At 36.1% G+C, this 21080-nt stretch overlaps 1 protein-coding gene and 2 long non-coding RNA genes across 4 annotated transcripts in view; 2 read left to right on the top strand and 1 right to left on the bottom strand.

Annotated features, from left to right (window-relative positions):
- Nucleotides 1-11625: 11625 nt before the first annotated feature.
- Nucleotides 11626-21080, top strand: part of LOC138708992 (myrosinase 1-like) — a 60559-nt gene continuing 51104 nt past the window's right edge. For both annotated transcript variants that reach the window (XM_069839416.1, XM_069839415.1), the window contains exon 1: nucleotides 11626-11761. The gene's annotated coding sequence lies outside the window, so the exon portion shown is untranslated. The remainder of the gene's footprint in view (nucleotides 11762-21080) is intronic.
- Nucleotides 14260-17636, top strand: LOC138708990 (uncharacterized). Its single transcript, XR_011334807.1, has 5 exons — nucleotides 14260-14633; nucleotides 15485-15675; nucleotides 15858-15916; nucleotides 16865-17155; nucleotides 17497-17636. It is a non-coding gene; the product is annotated as an uncharacterized lncRNA (long non-coding RNA).
- LOC138708991 (uncharacterized) lies at nucleotides 16998-20428 on the bottom strand. The gene is made up of 2 exons (XR_011334808.1): nucleotides 20005-20428; nucleotides 16998-19249 (listed from the first exon to the last, which is right to left on the bottom strand). It is a non-coding gene; the product is annotated as an uncharacterized lncRNA (long non-coding RNA).

The raw sequence follows: 21080 nt of genomic DNA, 5'->3' as shown, positions 1-21080 counted from the left end.
AGTAACGCCGGTAGTAGCAGGAATGTGAATTGTTTAGAAACACGTAGTCTACTGAGGTGAGTTTTTTCCTTACTGTCGGGATATGGGGAGAGAGTCAAGACGATTACTTACGTATTTGTTGACATTAACTTCGATGGTCAACATGGACACGGAGCATTTAATTTGTGTTGTGGAATGTTACCGTACGCAACCGATGATAACAAATACCCTGCGTACGACTTGCTCGAGCAAAACACAGTTCGAAAGAGGTTATGGTAGCACACAGACCGTACAGACCGCCATCTGTTGCTATGACGTTCAAGTTATATCGTACACGTTCTCAAATTCAGATTGAACGCCTTGATTAATAGGCAACTTCAGTGACATAAAAGCTGAAACTCGCTTCAAATCGCTGACTCACAAGAGTGACGTCATGACACACTTTGAAATGAACACCCAGTACTGTCCGAACGAGTGGTTATGTCGCACTTCGATTTCCCCTACCCGTTTCTGCTGGTGCCTCTGTAAAGTCTAGTGGCTGGGGTGTTACTTTTTTTCCAAAAAATATTTGCTGTTCGGAATTGGAAGTCTATGTAATATTACACAACTTTTTAAAATAATTTCAAGAAAAAGACTCCGTAAAGTGACTGTCACGTGACTTCTCCCGTTTCGCCGATCCCACGACGTAACCACTATAGCTCAGGAAATGTCAAGATCATTATCAGTTTTATATAAATATATGTGGGATTATAAATTATTATAAAAATGACCACCACGAAACAGATATTGGAAACAGACGAAATGAATATATTAAGAAGAATAAATAGGTAAATCAAGACGGGACAGCTAAGCATGCAGAAGATTGATGAATGGATAGAGAAAAAAAGACTTGAGTGGAATGAACATGTATTTCGTATGACACTGGACAATGACACAGAATCGTTCGCGTGGGGCGGCGTGATAACCTCCGAAGAAGGAAGTCTGGAAGAGCTGAAAGGACTCCTGGGGCCCGTTTCGTAATCCTTACAAATTACAAATTAACACTTTACAAAGAACAAGTAAAAGATTACAGATGCTTGTAAATTGTGTTTCACAATGCTATTTTATTAGTTTGTAAAGTCTGACGAACTTTACAAAATCAGCTAAAGAAATTTACAAATACGCATTATTGGTTACACAATATCGCCAACGACAGTTTACAAAAATCGCCAAGGAGCAGAGCTAAAGTCGCTGTATTTTTACTACTATCGATACATATGTTTATATTTTGTACTAAAATAGATTATTCTAAGCTTGCTGATTCATACTTCACCAACAGAAAATATAAAGTATTGTTAAAGAAAATTAAAAGCATTTAGATATATTGGCGACAATGGAATTTCATGTGATGTGATTGGCCGAGTATACCAATACGTCTATTACTTAAATGACCAAAGTTAGCACCAAATTCAGTCAAATAAGTAAATAACAGATTTAGTCCACGTACAAATATGCAATTGATAAAATAATTACGATGTCTAACTACAAAATCAGGTTCACTTTTTGTGTTGATCGATCAGTATTTATTAATGTTGCATCCATAACTTCACAAACATTAGTGATCCCATCAGCAGCATAAAAATTCTGTGCTATAGTAAATAACATTTTGGTGATCAAAAACCTGCCCGGAATTTAACTCTTAACAACATCAACTACCCTGTGGGCACTTTTGCATACTGATATCTTAGAAATTCCGTGCTTATCTGCTAACGCACAGAACTGACAGCTACTATGCAACCAATGCAAAATAATACAGTTCTCGCTTTGAGGTTAGGGCATCACTTTTCCCTTTTGGATGTTGGATATGATGTCCCATATCTTGTAGGAAAGATTCCAGCGAAACGGGACTCGAAACGACTTCAGAATACCGCATAAGTAGTGTCGTTATTGCATTATTGAATTATTTATTTTTGGTGCAGGGAACTTCTTTTTTAAATGTGAGTATTTATTAAATACAGTCTTCGTATACAAAATAAATACGCGGTATTCCGAAGTATAGCGCGGGACTCATTCGAAACCTTTCATTAAATTCACGAACGTGTTATTAATTTTTGGCTGGAGAATTTTACGTATGTCTTCGTTTGATTAGGCCTAAATTCAATAACTTTGTCTGTGTCATTAGAAGTCCCTAATAACATCAAAACTGCGTTAGTTTAATTCTTAATAGTATTATCCAGTTACTCAAAAATTAATTTAATAAGTATTTCTTTATTGTATTTATTCATAATTTGTTGCAATATCAAACTTTACACATCTCAGAAGTATTGTAGAAAATTTGCTAATTTTACAAGTAAAGTTTACACGTTTGTAAAATTACCCTTCATTGTGAAACAGAATACTTGTAAAGTGAGCAAAATTTAATTTGTAAAGATTTGATTTCCTTTGTAAAGTTCAACATTACAAACAAAGATTGTGAAACAGAAGTTTACAATTTACAAGCAAAGTTTACAATTTACAAAGCTTGTAAACATTGTGAAACAGACCCCTGATCTCTGGTGAAGAACACGCTATAGCCTAAGAAGAAGAATTACTTTTTATTATAACAACATTACATATGGCACTGCGAAGTGTTATAGAATGGTTTTGTGTAAATATGTAGCAATGCATAATGTGTATGAACGACATTATGAAACAGGTGTTGCGTTCGGGCGCGGGTTCGATACCCGCTTGGACTGATTACCTGGTTGGTTTTTTCCGAGGTTTTCTCCAACCGTAATGTGAATGCAAGGTAATCTATGGCGAATCCTCGGCCTCATCTCGCCAAATACCGTCTCGCTATCACCAATCTCATCGACGCTAAATAACTTAGTAGTTGATACAGCGTCGTTAAATAACCAACTAAAACAACATGTGCTGACTAATATAGAGCATGAGGAAACGTGTTCTACATTAGGAACGGAAGTGGTTATTCGGTATTTTTCATGACATCAAACTGTTTTTATGACATCCGGAGCACGAATTCGTTTCAGAGGGCGGGCGACTTCATTGAATTATCAACGAACAACAGTATCAGAGTTGATTGTGTCGCATCGGTGTCTACGGAAAGTGTCAAGATACAGGTTTATTTGTTGAATTTCAATAATATTTAAAATTAAAGGTTGGCAAGCGTTCTAAGTCCTAAATTTAATTTTGAAGAAGCAGAGCTAGATCTGTTGGTACAGTGACGACCATGAATGGTAAGAGTTCAGGTTCAAGCCTGTGTGGGGGAGGGTGGAAATGTTCATTTCGCAACTTTCAAAATGGTTCCGGTTTTGCGTCCTGAAAAATTAACTATTAGATCTTACTGTACATAGAGTAGCGTACATTATAAATACATATTACTCTTCTAACGATCCAGCCGTTGTGTGTGTAACATTGCAATGAAGACTATAATCGCGTTTAGTGCATTGGCGTTTGTCTGCCACCAATGTAATGTTCTGTGTTATTTTAAGGCTATACTACAGTAGTAGTTGTAGTACATAGTAGTGGTGGTGTTGGAGGTGCTAAACAAATGGTACAATCTGTAGTAGTGTTCTAGCAAAATCAATTTCGCAAATATAGGCCATTATTTCGCTTGTTTTGTAAAGTGATGATGCGAGGTTATTCAAAAGTTAATTTATATTTAAATTACCATAATTTTTTATTTAAGCTTTTATATTAAAACATGTGTAGGATTTCGGTAGTCGTTTATTTTATTTTTACTTTATTTTTCTCCTTAGAGAAATTATTATGAGGGTGCAAAAATCAACTTCCAGATTTAGCGGAAATTTAGCATTTCTTCTGATACCGGGAAAAGTTTATTGTCATGCCGTCTGTCTGTGCATACAGATTTCGCCTGGTCTGTAAGTCGGATTATAGTTATATTCAGTACCTACAATTCAATTGACTTGGGAACTATGCATAAGTATTAATGTAATAATAATGCTTATTAAGGAAATAACTTTCGAGTCGTCATGGGAGAAGTCAATTTGTCATGAAATTTCGGTCAGTGTATGAGACCGGTACCACCAAGAATCGTAATGATTTTGAGGAGCCATGATGTATAAGCAACACTCGATTCTGATAACTAGCTATAACGGCTGGGGAGATACTCTTTACTGGTTAGATGATAATTTACCTCTGCTATGGTATGTGGACGTCAGATCAGCAGTTGACTGGTTGGTCTTGGCTTCGCTTTTCTGTCACACTGAATTTATCGAGAAATATAGCTTTGTACGGAGTTCAAATGTCTGGCGCTCACGCATAAGTGGGCCGGCCTGGGTGGCACAAGCGCAAGAGGCTCGGGCTGTCTCTACTGCTTGGTCCGAAGAGTTGTGAGTTCGAGTCCCGCCTCGGCATGGGTGTTGTGTTTGTATTAGTTTAAAAAGGAAACAAATGAAAGAAAACAGGAAAACAAAGATAACTTCGGTCAACGATCTCTGCCCGATAAACTTAAAAAAAAGAAAAAAAAAGAAAGAAAGTGGCGATATAGGAGACCCGCGGTGAATGTAAATAATGGAGCATATCATGACAACACTGCAACTTAATTTTAATGACTACAATTGCATTTCAAAATTAATAATCTGATAATAAATATACAGAGAGCGTCAGAACTTTCTCCGCAGTGGCAGACACTTCTATCCTGGCTAGGTTGGTATTTCTATAAATAATTGATTAAATGGCGATCTTACTCGTGTTAATTATGTAAGAATGTGCGGCTTACAGCTGTTTCGGTGCTATTCGACAACATCCTCAGATCTCGACGCTATCTCAACTTCGCTGCCTGTTGTGTGGGTGCGTTCGTGTGATGAAGAGTTGTGTTATATAGTGTGTGTGTTCTGAAATTGATCTGTGTGTTGAGAATTTGACTGGAGTGTGTTTTAGTGTGTCTGTATATTTCATATTGTTCTAGTGTGTTGAGTTTTTGGTTTTTGTGTTGTATGTGTAGGATTGCCATGTCTGTATTTATGTTATTGCATGTGTGGTTAGCATTAGTTATGTGTTCGGCATATGCAGATGTATTGTGTCCTCTGGTTATTGCTTTAATGCAGTAGCTGCTAGCGGGTATGCTCTCTATCTCTTCCTGCTGCACGACGGTGCACACAGGACTATACCGCGTACCCTTTGCACATTTCAGCGAGTGCTGACGACCACTGCTTTAATGTGTTCTTTGTATCGAGTTAGGAATGATCCGCCTGTCTGTCCAATGTAGAAACTGTCGCAACTATTGCATGTGAGTTTGTATACGCCTGTGTGGTTGTATTTATTTGTTTGTGTTGTTTGTGTGTTGAGATGTCTTTGTAGTGTGTTTTCTGTTCTGTACGCTATGTTGTATTTCTGTTTTCCTAGACATCACCATAACAAAAGTTGACAACAAACATACCTTCAAAATATACAGAAAACCAACCATCACCACCACACACATACACTACACATGTAATCACCCCACACAACACAGACATGCTGCATTCAGGACAATGGTACACAGATTACTCAACATACCCATGAGCCAACAACACTACAATGAAGAAGTGAACACAATCAAATACAAATCACTAGAAAATGATTACAATCCAAACATACTAGACAACATCATAAGGAAGACAAAACAAAAACTCAACAAACAAGAACACACAAAACACAACACAAACACAAGAACACAAGAAATACATCACACTAACATACGAAAACAAAAAAACATACAAGATCGCATCCTCATTCAGAAAACAGAAATACAATATAGCATACAGAACAGAAAACACACTACAAAGACATCTCAACACACAAACAACACAAACAAATAAATACAACCACACAGGCGTATAAAAACTCACATGCACTAGTTGCGACAGTTTTTACATTGGACAGACAGGCAGATCATTCCAAACTCGATACAAAGAACACATTAAAGCAATAACCAGAGGACACAATACATCTACATATGCCGAACACATAACTAATGCTAACCACACATACAGTAACATAAATACAGACATGGAAATCCTACACATACAACACAAAAACCAAAAATTCAACACACTAGAACAATATGAAATATACAGACACACTAAAACACACCCCAGTCAAATTCTCAACATACAGATCAATTTCAGAACACACACACTATTTGACACAACTCTTCATCACACGAACGCACCCACACAACAGGCAGCGAAGTTGAGATAGCGTCGAGATCTGAGGATGGTGTCGAATAGCACCGAAACAGTTGTAAGCCGCACATGCTTACATAATTAACACAAGTAAGATCGCCATTTAATCAATTATTTATATTCAAGTGTTAAAAGTAGTGTACGAAAGATTCAACACGGATTGGTATTTCTCTCTTGCCTTAGGCCAGGGGGTAGCCACGCAAACAATACCGGCGTCCTCGTCAAGGTTATACACATAATCCTGCAGCCAGCAAGTGCATACATTCTGTGAAATGTTTTCTGTTGAAGAACGAGCTTTTTTTTTAGTGGAATATGTGCTTTGAGAAGGTGACAAATACACTGAAAAAGTGAAACACAAGTTTAGAGAACGTTTCCCAAACTCTAATTTACCTGATCCTGATACAGTGCGCGATCTGGTAAATAAATTTCACCAGACAGGCCCCGAGCAAGATGCTTCACGGTGTGGGAGACCCACAGTTTTAACGGAAGAAAAACTGTTAGATAATTCTGATCGAATGCTAAAAAGCCCTAACAAATCGATTAGAAAATTGGCACAGCAAACTGACATATTTTATTCCAGTGCGCGTAGAGCATTAAATGATGAGCTAGTATTTGGCCGTACAAGGTATCAGTCGTTCATAAACTAAAACCCACAGGTAATGAGAAAATACTAAATTATTGTGTTTGGTTTCAAAGATTTATTCGTCGCCATGGTTTTAACTTGTTAGACAGGACATTCTTTACAGACGAAGCTTGGTTTCATCTTTCAGGTTAAGTAAATTCCCAGAATACATGGATCTGGTCCTACTAAAACCTTTATGCAATATATGAAACGCCATTGCACTTCCCAAAATTGTGGTATGGTGTGCCATATCACGAGCACGCATTATAGGACCATTTTTTTTAACGACAAAGTAAACTGTGAAGTTTATTGCTCTGAGATATCGTTTCCTTTTATTGGGCAGTTAAATGGAATTGGATTAAATATCTGTTTGTTTCAACAAGATGGTGCCACAGCTCATACATCTAACCGATCTATGCAATAGTTAGAAGAGGTTTTCGGTGAAAGAATAATTTCACAAGGATTGTGGCCTCCGAGATCCCCCGATCTAACGTCCCTGATTATTTCTTTTCGGGAGCAGATAAATCTAAAGTGTACCAGACCAATTCTACCACGATCGATGAATTAAAATATGCGATAACAAATTTTCTTAATTCAGTGACTCAGGAAACTTTGATCAAGGTTTTTGAAGCTAAGGTGAAGCGAGTAGATCTACGTATGTCTTCAAGAAAATGGACGACATTTTCAACATCTTCTGTAGAGTAGGTAAGTGTCTTCGAATTTCAATATTATTGATTTATTATTACCATATTTAGAATTTGTCGCTTCATAATGATTTTATTTTCATTCTCCGTACCTAGCGCGCTCTCGTTTATTCCGCTAGCATAGCCAGTGGTAGGGCCTACCACTCCATTCTCCGTACCTAGCGCGCTCTCCTTTATTCCACTAGCATAGCCAGTGGTAGGGCCTACCATTCCATTCTCCGTACCTAGCGCGCTCTCGTTTATTCCACTAGTATAGCCAGTGGTAGGGCCTACCACTCCATTCTCCGTACCTAGCGCGCTCTCCTTTATTCCACTAGCATAGCCAGTGGTAGGGCCTACCATTCCATTCTCCGTACCTAGCGCGCTCTCGTTTATTCCACTAGCATAGCCAGTGGTAGGGCCTACCACTCCATTCTCCGTACCTAGCGCGCTCTCGTTTATTCCACTAGCATAGCCAGTGGTAGGGCCTACCACTCCATTCTCCGTACCTAGCGCGCTCTCGTTTATTACACTAGCATAGCCAGTGGTAGGGCCTACCACTCCATTCTCCGTACCTAGCGCGCTCTCGTTTATTCCACTAGCATAGCCAGTGGTAGGGCCTACCACTCCATTCTCCGTACCTAGCGCGCTCTCGTTTATTCCACTAGCATAGCCAGTGGTAGGGCCTACCACTCCATTCTCCGTACCTAGCGCGCTCTCCTTTATTCCACTAGCATAGCCAGTGGTAGGGCCTACCATTCCATTCTCCGTACCTAGCGCGCTCTCGTTTATTCCACTAGCATAGCCAGTGGTAGGGCCTACCACTCCATTCTCCGTACCTAGCGCGCTCTCGTTTATTCCACTAGCATAGCCAGTGGTAGGGCCTACCACTCCATTCTCCGTACCTAGCGCGCTCTCGTTTATTCCACTAGCATAGCCAGTGGTAGGGCCTACCACTCCATTCTCCGTACCTAGCGCGCTCTCGTTTATTCCACTAGCATAGCCAGTGGTACCACTCCATTCTCGGTACCTAGCGCGCTGTCGTTTATTCCACTAGCATAGCCAGTGATACCACTCCATTCTCCGTACCTAGCGCGCTCTCGTTTATTCCACTAGCATAGCCAGTGATACCACTCCATTCTCGGTACCTAGCGCGCTCTCGTTTATTCCACTAGCATAGCCAGTGGTACCACTCCATTCTCGGTACCTAGCGCGCTCTCGTTTATTCCACTAGCATAGCCAGTGATACCACTCCATTCTCCGTATCTAGCGCGCTCTCGCGGAGAAAGTACAACAGGAGTTTTTATACATACATACATACATACATACATACATACATACATATAATTTATACCTGTTTATTGAAATAACTACTATTACAATGACAAAAATATATAGCCTACATTATGAGATTATGTAACTGGAAACTTTTCCATTTGTCAGTTATCATCATTAAGCAGAAATCGCTGAAAAACTGCGAAATGTCACAATTAGAATCTGCATCTCTTGCAGCAAGAAACAATTGAAAATGTTCCGGATGTTTTTTACTGCCACAGTGAATACTTCGTCGTTTTTCTATCTTCAGTTCCACTTTGTACACTTACAGGATATCTCACCTACTATTCCTTACACAAAAATAATAACTTCCAAATTCCGAAATAAATAACTGCAATGTAGGTATTGGTGGCGGCATTTGTCTCCTGGTGCGCCTCCGCTATGACTGAACGAGATCACAATGAACTCATCGACATACAAACATTAGTAACAACGTGCACTCCTATATAACACAAGTCAAAACTCATAGAAGTCTTCTAACCTGCTCGTGCTTTTGACTGATGTCATTAATGTACCAGGAGAAACTACTCCATCCAATATAGCTCTTGTGTCAAACATGCGAAGCCTGCTTGTGACTATTAAGCCTTGGTTTTTCTGAACCGACGCATGCGACGTGCGAGGCCCGCCTCGCACAAATCCGGACTATAGAGAGGTAATGAGTGGTTTCTATAGCTGCGTGATGCGCAGACTTCGCACCTCGCAATTATAGAAACTACTCACTATCTCTCGTGTAGTCCGGATTTATGCGAGGCGGGCCTCGCACCTCGCACGTCGCAGGCGTCGGTTAAAAAAAAACCAAGGCTTAAAACATTTTACGTCGTAATTTCAGCTAGTTCCACGTTTACATTTCCTTATAAATCTTCGTATGTTATGATGCTATGATAGTCCCCCCCCCCCCTCAGCACAGTGGGATGAAATTCTGAATTCTGTAATGCAGGTATAGACTTTTAGCGGTAAAAAAAACATGTAATTATATCGCGACGCTGTTACTCCCGGCATGACTCCTCCTCTTTGCTTATGTCATAGGAAGTGAAGGCTCTATCAAATCTAGGTAGGTAGTATCGTTCGCCATTTTTGTTCTTTCATTGCCGAGCTACCATACGAGGAATCTATTTGCTACATAGTTAAATATTATCATGTCGTAGCTGCTATGATAATAAATCAAACGCACTGTAATTCAGCCAATAATTGAGCGGCAAATAACGTCTTCGTGTGCTTTCTGCGAACGCCAACGAAAGAGCCAAAATGGCGGGCGATTATATTAAGTATTTATCGAGCTTTAAGAAATGAATAACGTCTTCATCAGCGAATCACAAGACGCACACGTTTAAATGTAACCGACCTGCAACGCGATTGGCTGCCGGAAATTAGAGCGACGGGACTATAATTATATCGTTTTTATTGTTATTTTCAGGGTTCAATATTGTTTTCAAGTTTGTTTTGGCATAATTATTCATTTTAGATACTATTGTTGGTGACGCTGACTGTTATCTACGCTATCTATTCTTGAAAGTAATAACTGAAGAAGCCACATACGAACAAATATTGTTACTGTCGGTTAGTAGGGTCAGATATCTTCGAACGCCAGTGTATTAGCCTTTTTTTTACCTAGGAAGGGGTTATCGGTAGTTACATTAAGAAGTCATTGTAGTGAGTGATAAATATTCATTGTGAAATAACTCTGAAATAAAGAACTGTCATAAAAATGCATTATAGGAATTTCATTCATATTTTTACTTAAACATTATACCCACGCAGTATTTACATTTAATTATTGATCACTTTGCATAAGCTAATGTGATACCTCAGCCGTGTAGCTTTTTTTATTATTCATTTAGCCACCGATATAGTTATTCTTATTATTGAACCTCTAAGTCAGTGTGCTTCGCGTATCTTTTGGGATCCGCCAGCACTTGTCAGGGGATCCGAGCATGGGAAAAGATTTCATCGAGAAATATCTTAAATGGAAAGGTGATATAAAGGAAGATCATCATCCAGCATGCTTGTAGATTATCTTGTAAAAGATAGTCCCGGGTCTAGTTAAAATAGAAGTTAATTAAATAGTAAAATATCGCTGCAATCGAAAAGTATTGGGAATAAATTTAAATAAGGAACAAAAAAAAGTTTCCTTCCCAGGCAGGATTCTAACCACGAAAGTCTCAGTTACCAGTCTATCCTGCTCTGGAGTGAACAAGGCCCTGAAATCAGCTACAAGGGTCAGTCCGGTTTTTTGCCACTACTGTACATAACAACACTGTGCCAGTATCTCTATGTTAAGAAGAAAGTTTACGTGTTACTACTAAAGTTAATGATTTATACCTTGCCTAACAAGAAAAGAAATATTCTGAAGGAAAATCCTACGGTAGATATGGTATATTGTTTTTCAAATATTACGCAGGCATACAGAATAAAATTGCTACCAGTAACTTTTTCCCCCCTCAGTTTCCCCCCCTCATTATTGTATTTTTTCCCTTTTCCCCCTCGAATTTTAATAATGAGGCTTATATCAGGATGCGGCTTATTTCTGAACCAATACGGCACGTGACTCGAAAACGTCAACGACAAGTTGAACTCTCCCTTTTGGAAAATTTAAGCATAACTTCTTTTTTATACTGACAGTAGGCCTACTTGCTATTTCCAAATACTAAGTGCAATCTCTAAGATAACCGTCTTAATAACAATGATATTCGCGTCACTTGTCGAGATATTTTAGTCAAAAAACAAAGTAATTATAATATTTATTGACTATCTTCATCAGGAACTCATACTGATAATAAGCTCGCTGACCTCGAAATGAACACAGACATTTATGCATCGACAACACGCAAAGGAAAACAGACACCTATCTGTGTAATATAATTTTTGTCAGTAATGTCTCCTATATCGTACACCTGATACATAATTATGGACTTTACGTAAACTTCAGTAGTCAGTTTACTACACTCAGAGAAGGACGACATCGACTGGGAAAGTATGTAAGTATTTCAAGAATCCATGAAATGTAAGTGAATGAATGTTTAAATGTTTTGCAATAGTCACTATATTATTAAGTATTTCTTGCAGTTCTATAAACATATTTTATGCGAGATCGTGCGTATTTGCTTGCTTTCCGCACACAACCATTACGCAGTAAGTGTGGAATACAACATTCAGTATTCCCAAAGTAACACACACAGAACAATTTCCCTATTCTTACCGCTTAAGCGTCATATTCATTTTACTGCTTTAGGCTTTTAACATATTATTTTTAAAGACGTTCAATATAGTAATAATTATAAATTGGAACCTTACCACTGCAATTTCACCTAAATTGCACTATTAATTATTGTTTTTAAATATTTGCAAAAATTAAGTAAACTCTACAACACCACAAAAGTTACTGCATTTAATGCAAGTAACATTAAGGAAGCCATGAAAAATCAACAAGATTCCATATGCCGATGTTATTACTGCAATATGTTATATAAATAATATTGTTAAAATATTAAAATGAAAAATAAATCATTACATAACCTTACCGTTTGTTTTAAGTTCGCATTTATAGACTGGGGGGGGAAAAAAGACAGACGTATATCACGGCCTGCTGGAATATAGTAAACACAGAAAACATTTTATAGCAACAATGTTGAAGATAGATATTTTTAGTTTTTAAAAGTTGCCGTCATTGAACAGAAACCAAGATGGAGATTTCATTGCAACTAATTAAAAATTCCTCTTTCAGGTATGTAATAAATGATCTTCGCACAAAATAATGTACGATACACGAGCGGTATGTTTGTTTTCATGTTCGAGGAAAAGATTGAAAAAGCTCAACTACGTTTCGCTTTTTCAATCTTTTCCTCGAACATGAAAACATCAACATACCGCGCTTGTAAAGCATATTACTATTTGCATTTGTCTTCTCCAACAACATGATTTTCCTCCCAATATTTCTAAATAATAATATTATCATCATCGTCATAATCATCTTCCAGATCAAGTATTAGGCAGGGTTTAAGCTAGAAAATAAATAATTGTCGCAAAAATGCACAAATAAAAAATATATTTCTACAAATTGCGGAATGCTTGTGCAATATTGTAAATAATTGTGCAGAAAGATAAAATTAATAAAGTATGCAGAAACAAAAAAGCTATGTAATTTGTTTCTTGGAGTTTTATTATTTTCAAACCATCTTATCATACTTTAGATATACTTACGTAAGTAAATCATTACACGTAGTATGTTTAGAATAAATTACTGATGAATTTACGTCACATTAAAATACGTTATTTAATGGGCACTCTAAATATTGAAATTCTTTACTAGTAGGCCCTTCAAGATTTATTTTTAGCAGAGTGCTATCTCTTTTTACTGAAAGGCAGTTTCTAATTCAAGTTTTTATTTCTTACAAGATTCATGCAACTAAATCCTCGCTCACAATTTACAGTATGAGATGGAATTATATAAAACAATTATTGTAAGAAATTGTTCACTTAACTTACATGAATTGCACCAGCTCTTTGAAATCAATTCCTGAACATCTATTGCTCAATACCTTTTTGAACATCGCCTATGCCATTAGCATTTCATTTGAATTCAGATTAGTTCAAACACTTATCTGATTTCATTTTCTTCATTTCCATCTTCGTTTCTGAAGTCCAGTGTGGTTATCGTATTTTTACACATTTACATTCAAAGTTTGTTGCATTTTTAGAAGTCGAGTAGCAAAATTCGACCAATGCGGTTGTGGCTTAAACTCTGGTATTAGGCCTTTGGCATCTGTTCCGATGCTAAAATTGGTCCTTAGGTCCTTAATCTTCTCCCCGACATCTCTAGGACTTTTTATAGACTCCAGTTTAACATGGGAAAAACATATCGAATACATATGCACAAAATTATCAATAGTTATATATTTATTAAAGAAATCAGTGACTTGCGTTTCTCAAAATTATTTAAGATGTGCCTACTTTTCTTTCTTTCAGTCGATAATTAGGTATGCCTTAATTTTCTGGGGAAATGGTAGCAAAATTGGGAGTGTATTGATTTTGCAAAAGAAAGCCATTAGAATTCTATGTCAATCAAACTATCTTAAATATTGTCGACCTCTTTTGAAACAATCACATATATTAACTGTCATAAATTTATAAATATATATATATATATGACCTAGCCCTTTACACTAGACAAAATATAGACACTAATTAATAGCCAATATACATGATCATGAAATTAGAAATAGTGAACAAATTAATATTCCATACTGTAGATTACATAAAACTAGTACAAATTTTTCTGTCATGGGGATGAAATTATATAATAAGCTTCCTAGTCAATATTATAAGTTACCAACCAATAGTTTCAAAGCTAGATTTTATAATTGGCTTTTAATTAATCCTTTCTACTCTGTAGAAGAGTTTCTTAACATAAATTCATACGAAATTGTTTTTTAATAAATAAAGTTATTTACATTTAGTTACAATTGTTACATTAAGGGCCTGTACTACGATCGCCTGTTAAAGCTCCAGATTCGTATACTCCAGTTTAGCAATCTGGAAGTTAAATATTTTGTTCTGTACTACCAGCGGATTTTAACTGCAGGATTGTTATCCGGAAGATATAGTAACATTTTTATTACGTTGGCAATGAAGTTACTGAAAATGTAGTGAAATTTATTGCGTTGGTATACCTTTCCCCGCGTATTTCATGTTTATGTTCCGTGTTTATATGGTACTATTTATTTTGAGGTTTTATTGTAAGCATTATTGTTATTATTTATTATAATGCTGAAGCTCCAGCCAAGAAAATAACAGAGTGAAGAACAGAAAATTACACATACTGTATGAAGAAACTTTACATGGAAGCAAAAGGTAAGATTTTAAAGGTTATGTTTCTTTTCGAATAGTAATAATTCCTACAATATGATAATATTTTGGTTTTAATTAGTAGGCCTAAAGAGGACGGGTGCGGGTTCCAGGAAAAGTGCGTTTTTCTCCATAATCATTGTTTTATACATGTGTAACTGCACAAGAAGTGTAGGTGGCAATTATTTTTGTATTGTAATTAATATTAAGTGTGCTTTCAGTTTGTTGCATAGCCTACATTATTAGTGAATAGGACCTATTTCGGTAATTTTTTAGAAATAGTGTACTCACGGCTTCAAATCATGGGTCGAAGGCATAGTAACTCGTTTAAAAAGAAACGTTCACTGATACTGATAATAATGAATGATGTTTTTGGCCTGGGATTTCTAACCAACATTAGTACAGCAAGGTACACTGTTCCTAGCAAATTACCAATATTTCAGTATGTTAGGCCTACGTATTTTACTGTTAGTAAATGGGCGGATATTTTGTATTAGGCCTATAATACCATTCGATCACAGATAGGGCCTAACATTATTTTTTAAAAGAACAGCATGAGGTGGAGAGACGTTTCCACTAAAATGCAATATCTGTTGCTGCTACCAGTTCGACTATAATCACTCACTGTAATGCACATTCAACACCTCGTAAAATAACACAGAAACAGAAGATATTCAGTTTTTTCCAAAGTTTCTATGTACAGTATAGTCATGTTTGATATTGTACTGACAATCGTCCATTAAAAGCTCTTGCTTATTTAGGTATAGAAACTTAGATAAGGGAAAAAGAGAATTACAGTATATCTTCTAATGTTGTAGGTTGCATATGGAATTAACCTAGTTTTACTTCCTTTTTAGTAATATAGAATGAAGCATGGGAAGAATATAGTAACATCAGCACAAATACAAGGACCTGAAAACAGCTGAGAACCAAATTTGAATTCTTGGAAAAGAACACAAAGAAAATTGCTGCTGCAGAGAGACAATGCAGACTACAAACAATTGGAGCCCCTCCAACTGAAGCAAAACCAAATCCAAACTTAGCCAAGGTAAGTGATTTAATTCTCCTACAATTGAGTGATTTCTCAGTGATTTTTATTCATATTCAATGCATAAGTTCACTTATATGTTAATTTATACAATTATTACATAATAAGCAGAGCAAATTGTATAACACAAGTTTGAATTCTTTTTATTTATTTATTTATTTACTTACTTACTTTTGTTACAGCCGAAGTAGTAACTAAACCAAGTTCCACTGATACCAGTGCAGCTAATAACACGAATGAGGTTAGTGTGTAAGGAATTAAGAGTCAGAAGAAGAGATGATGAGCTTTAGAGATAAAAGAAAATATTAGATTCTTGAAAATTGTTATACAAATTTAATTTAATGTCGGTATTACTTTATAATACTATTATTTCTATTATTACCATTCAGGTTCACAGTGCAATTCTTTAGTTTTTGAAGTGAAACTGGACATCCCAACAATATCTCCAGATAATTTGATTTATACTACAAAACATTCTTTCACATTCTACGTATGATCCTTTTCCAATCTGAAATAGCTGTAACATGTAAACACATTTTCAGCAAACATGTTGAAAATAAAACTAACACACATACTATATGAAATCTGCAGCAAGCAGTAGATAAATTAGATGCAAAAGTAAAAAAAAAAAAAAAATGTTAAAATATAAATTGTACATAATGATGAAATGGTCACAAGAAATGGATGTCATAAAAACTAAACATCATTGTATTATAATATTATGTGGGATTTGAGTGGGAATTTGAAATTTATAAATGTAGGCCTAAAAATAGAAAGTACACTAAACTGAAGAATTTATTTTGAGATTTCTCTGTAATGGGTTTGTAATTAGATTAGGCCACATTATGTTAAGTTGTATTTCAATTTTACCGTGAGGATTCTCACTTTGAAACTTGTGAATGATTTTTTGTGTACAGAAAAACTGAAAAATATATTTTCATAAGGTAAAACAGAAACTGACTACACTCTATTTACAATAGAACTATTTGCTTGGTTTTCTCTCTCTCTCTCTTTTTTATTGCAGCTTCACTTTCTTATTGTTAAAAATGAGTTTGGATTAATAGCACGTTAGAAAATACAATACTGTTACAGCTGCTGACTTTGAAGTGTCCACACATTTATGATAAAACATCATCTTTCTCCAGAATTAAATATCTTATGAATTAATTCCACTCTTAAAATATTACAGAGTCAGCTGGTGCAGCAGGTGAAGGTCTTCCACTGTACAGGTATTTACACAGTGTAATGAAAGTAAGTTTTAAGTGAAATTACTGGTTTATTCAGTGTAGGTAGTGTAGGCTAAACTCAGAAAGATCTGAATATAAGCATATATCCCTCTCTTAAATATTTCAGCTGATAATGGGATAATAGCTGATCGAGTTACACCCCAAGGATGCTTAAAAAAAAAAGAAAGAAAGAAAAAGCAAGCCTCTGAGGAATGCATTAGCCACATTGAAAAATCTTTCTCCATCTGTGAACTGTAAGTTTAATGTTGACTTACTTTTACTTGAGATGTTAGAAATTCATGAACTTCAGTACTATTACAGTGATTTCTTTAAAAAATACATTAGTTGAAAGTTGGATGCTAACATTATAACATAGAATGATTTGAAATAAAAGTAAGTCATATCCTCATGTTTGCAAAGAGATGGGGTTTGGAATATCAAAAGTAAGATTTGGAGTTTTTACATTACTTTTTCCTCCTCTTTAATGGGTGGTCTATCTACAAAGACATCTTCAATTAGTGGCAGAAAGTAAATGCTACAATAATCACCCATTCTTTATGTTTTAACAAAAAATATGTTTAATTTTGTTGACCAGATTTGTTTGACCTGGATGACTGGGAGATTACTTCTTCTCATCCTTCTAATGGAGTGATAATCTCTTGCAGCTGTTCTTGATCCCTGTGGTCTCTGGCCTCTGCTTTATCTGCTAGTCTTCAGGATTAGGTTCGAGTCAGGTGATAATTATTAGCTAATCTAAGGTTTCTGGTTGGGTTCGGGTCTGGTTCAGATCAGGCAGAGATGGGCCGGGCCTAAGAATTATGGCCCGTGCAGATCTCTAACAAATGGGGCTTATAGCTGAAGTTGGCTCTGCCACAGTTTTCCAAGTTTTGTGTATTTGCATATGTATTTGTGTTGTGTTTAATTACAGTTACTATGTACTCTTATGTATTAGCCTGTATATTATTAATTTGTAAATATGACATGTACCATAGCATATATAATGAGACAGTGGATGTGATACATGATTATGCTTATTGTGTCTCCTGAAAAATGTCGTGTTTTGTTCACACAAAATAAATAAATAAATTTTAAATTTAATTGCAGCTATAGTGCATCTCTCTTGTTTTAAGTACACATTCACAGAGTACCTGAATACAATTGAAGCGTCAGCTGGAACAACGTTGTAAGTTACAAAATTTTCATTCCGTGTGTTTCCATGTAATAATGTTGTATGTCATGTTACCTTGCTATACTCCTTGGCTTGCAACTGTCCATCAATGCAGTACGTGAAATTTGTCCACTCAAAAGTTTGCTACCCTCATAAGAACAAAGTTGTACGCATATACACATTTTTGCAGCTACTGTAAATTTTACCAAATATAATTTATAACGTTGTTCCAGCCGACGCTTCAATTAATGTGCCTCTTGAAAAATGTTGTTTTACCATATTTTGCTTATGTAAAATAAATTTGAATTGCAGATACAGTGCATTTTTATTGTTTTAAATAGCCTACAGTGTACCTGGTCATAATTTTTAAAATGTATTTATCAAACCTTTGTGTTTGAATCATCTTAGCCTGTTAAGACATCACTGTGAGGGATCCAAGCAATAAAATATATATAAAAAGTAACGATATGAATATGTTTGCATACATGAATCACTAGGCCTAGCGTGAATGAAACAGCTCCCTTGCAAAACATAAATGCCAATTCCAAAACTTTCAGGAAATGAAGAAAAACTGTCACGTCTAAAATTTAATAAACTGTTACAGTTTGTTAAATAATAATACTGTATATAGCAAGCATATCTTAAGTATGATTAATGAAATATGTTAGGCCTACTCCTACTGGTGAGCAATATATGCAAGGAAGGAGAAGGGAACTTGCCACCCTACCACATTATCTCCTGACAGTTGTCTCATGAGTGATGCCTTATTGGTATTCCAATCTATCTTCGGAGAGTTGACTTAAACAACTAGCAGACACAAAATGAAACAGTTCTAGGAAAACTTTAATCAAGACCTATAATATATACATAAAACCTGTATTAAAATACTATTCAGAAGTATTCGTAACAGCATCAGAAAGAGACAGAATCCCTTGGGGGGGGGGGGGGAAATAAGCCTTGCAGTTAATTACTGGAGCAAATAAAACTACTCCCAATGAAGCATTAAAAGTCATCACTTCAATTAAACCAAGCAGCAAGTGCAGCACTAGCTCGATTGACAACAGTTCCTGCTGTAACTTCGTGGACCCCACAAAAATCTCCTACTGTTGTCAATATTCTCCCAGTGGCATAGAATCTCAATACCAGTAGTAGTTGGTCCATTGGAGGTAAGGCATTATTTCTGGAAAAATGTATAAACAATGAGATTTGGTTACAACTTTACCGGTAAATCTTTACAATAGCGTTACCAAAAGAAGGCAAGGCTCCCTACAGGATAGCCTGGAAGAGAGAGGTTTGGATGTAGTTTTGACATTTTTTTTTAGACAATTGTAAATATATGCAAATCATACTAACCTGTCACTAACTCGATCTTACGAAAACTTGTCTTTTCCCTTTAATTAGTAAGGAAACACAGTAATGAAATGAATGTGTTACCCTTCCCTGCCGCCTACCCTTCTATCTCGATAGAGCGATCCCGCCTACCTGTACCTCTCCACCGCACTCCACTTTCACAGCAACTTTCCACCTTTATTTGGGAAATTGGTGTCGGCACTCAATTTTTCTTTCGTTTATGGTACATATGACTTGACTAGAACCCAAATATGTGAATACATTTGTATCTTAAAGTGGTAACGCAATTGTGAAGAAATGGTAGTTTACCATATAAAGGCTTTTGATATATTATATACTGTTATTATTTTTTATATAAAAGTATTTTGAAACTGTTATTATTGTAGGTTGCCCTATATTATTATATCAATCACCTTCATACCTTGTAAGGGCAACAGAACACCTGCATGAAGCAACATTCTAACCTCACTTCTACTGTATTCCAGGTTACTGTACTTCAAAGTAATTATTATAGTGCTATTATATACAAAATATTGATGTAATACCTACCGAAATAGTGTAGCTTATTATTAACTGTGTACTTACGAGCTGTGTCTTGTTTCAGTTGATAATTGATTTCATGTAGTAGGTTTCGTTATTCGAAACTGTCTAAAAAAATTTCTCGTCATCCCATTCTTCAAAATTATTTGGACGCGGCCTAATTCGTTTTGCTGTTCTGATATAACGAAGCATCTGCTCCAGAACTTATCATCAGAATCAGTATCAAAATTAAATTGATCCTTCAAATCACCAGCTATACAACGTGCAGCCATCTTGATTTCAACACCGAGTTCCAACCTCCGGATAACGCCAATCTGCTACTCTGCCTCCCGGATTGCTAATCTGGAAGTTTAGCCTCCAGATTGCACATAACCAAAAGTCGTAGTACGCAATTACAACCCAACTTCCGGATAAATATGCCATCTGCCGGATAAGTTTAAACTAGAACTTTATCCGAGAGTCGTAGTACAGGCCCTTAGAGTTTCAAAATGTTTTGTGTTTTCATTCTAATTAAACTTTACTGTTTTCAATTATATGTGTATTTTCGAATGTATGTTTTTTTTTCCCTCCCTTCTGTATTGTGACGAAGCCTATTACTGTATGTTTAATAGCTTAATAAATTGAAGTGAATTAAATTGAAATGCATATGTACAGATGGCTTCTAAAGGAATGCTTGCGGAGAATATCTTGAAGGAATCATTCTCAACAGATGATCTCTTCTCAGGTGTCTGATATGTTTCAATATCATCAACTCTCATTATTATTTTCTCCCAATTGGTCTCGTATATTAACACTTTTAAGTCTGTCTCTCCTCTTCACACCAAGCAAGGATCGCAAAAATCTCATCTGCGCCGCTTCTAACCTTGATTTATCTAAAGCTCTGAGTACCCGTGTTTCCCTGAAACATTTAGTGCCGGTTTCAACAGTATGTTGTACATACATTGTTTTATTTTCTTTCGTATTCTTACCAAATGAGGCGCTGACATGGGAAAGGCAGTAACTGCCAAAAACAAAATTTTTCAGGGGAAGCAAAAAACAAATTTATGAATACTTTCTCACCTACATTATTACAGAAACTGCTTTAAATGAAAGGCATACATTCATGTTTGTGTTACATATGA

This window comes from Periplaneta americana, chromosome 11 (genome assembly GCF_040183065.1).
Source record: "Periplaneta americana isolate PAMFEO1 chromosome 11, P.americana_PAMFEO1_priV1, whole genome shotgun sequence".
Taxonomy (NCBI): domain Eukaryota; kingdom Metazoa; phylum Arthropoda; class Insecta; order Blattodea; family Blattidae; genus Periplaneta; species Periplaneta americana.
The sequence above is the reverse complement of the archived record's forward strand: the minus strand, read 5'-3'. Positions and strand labels throughout refer to the sequence as shown.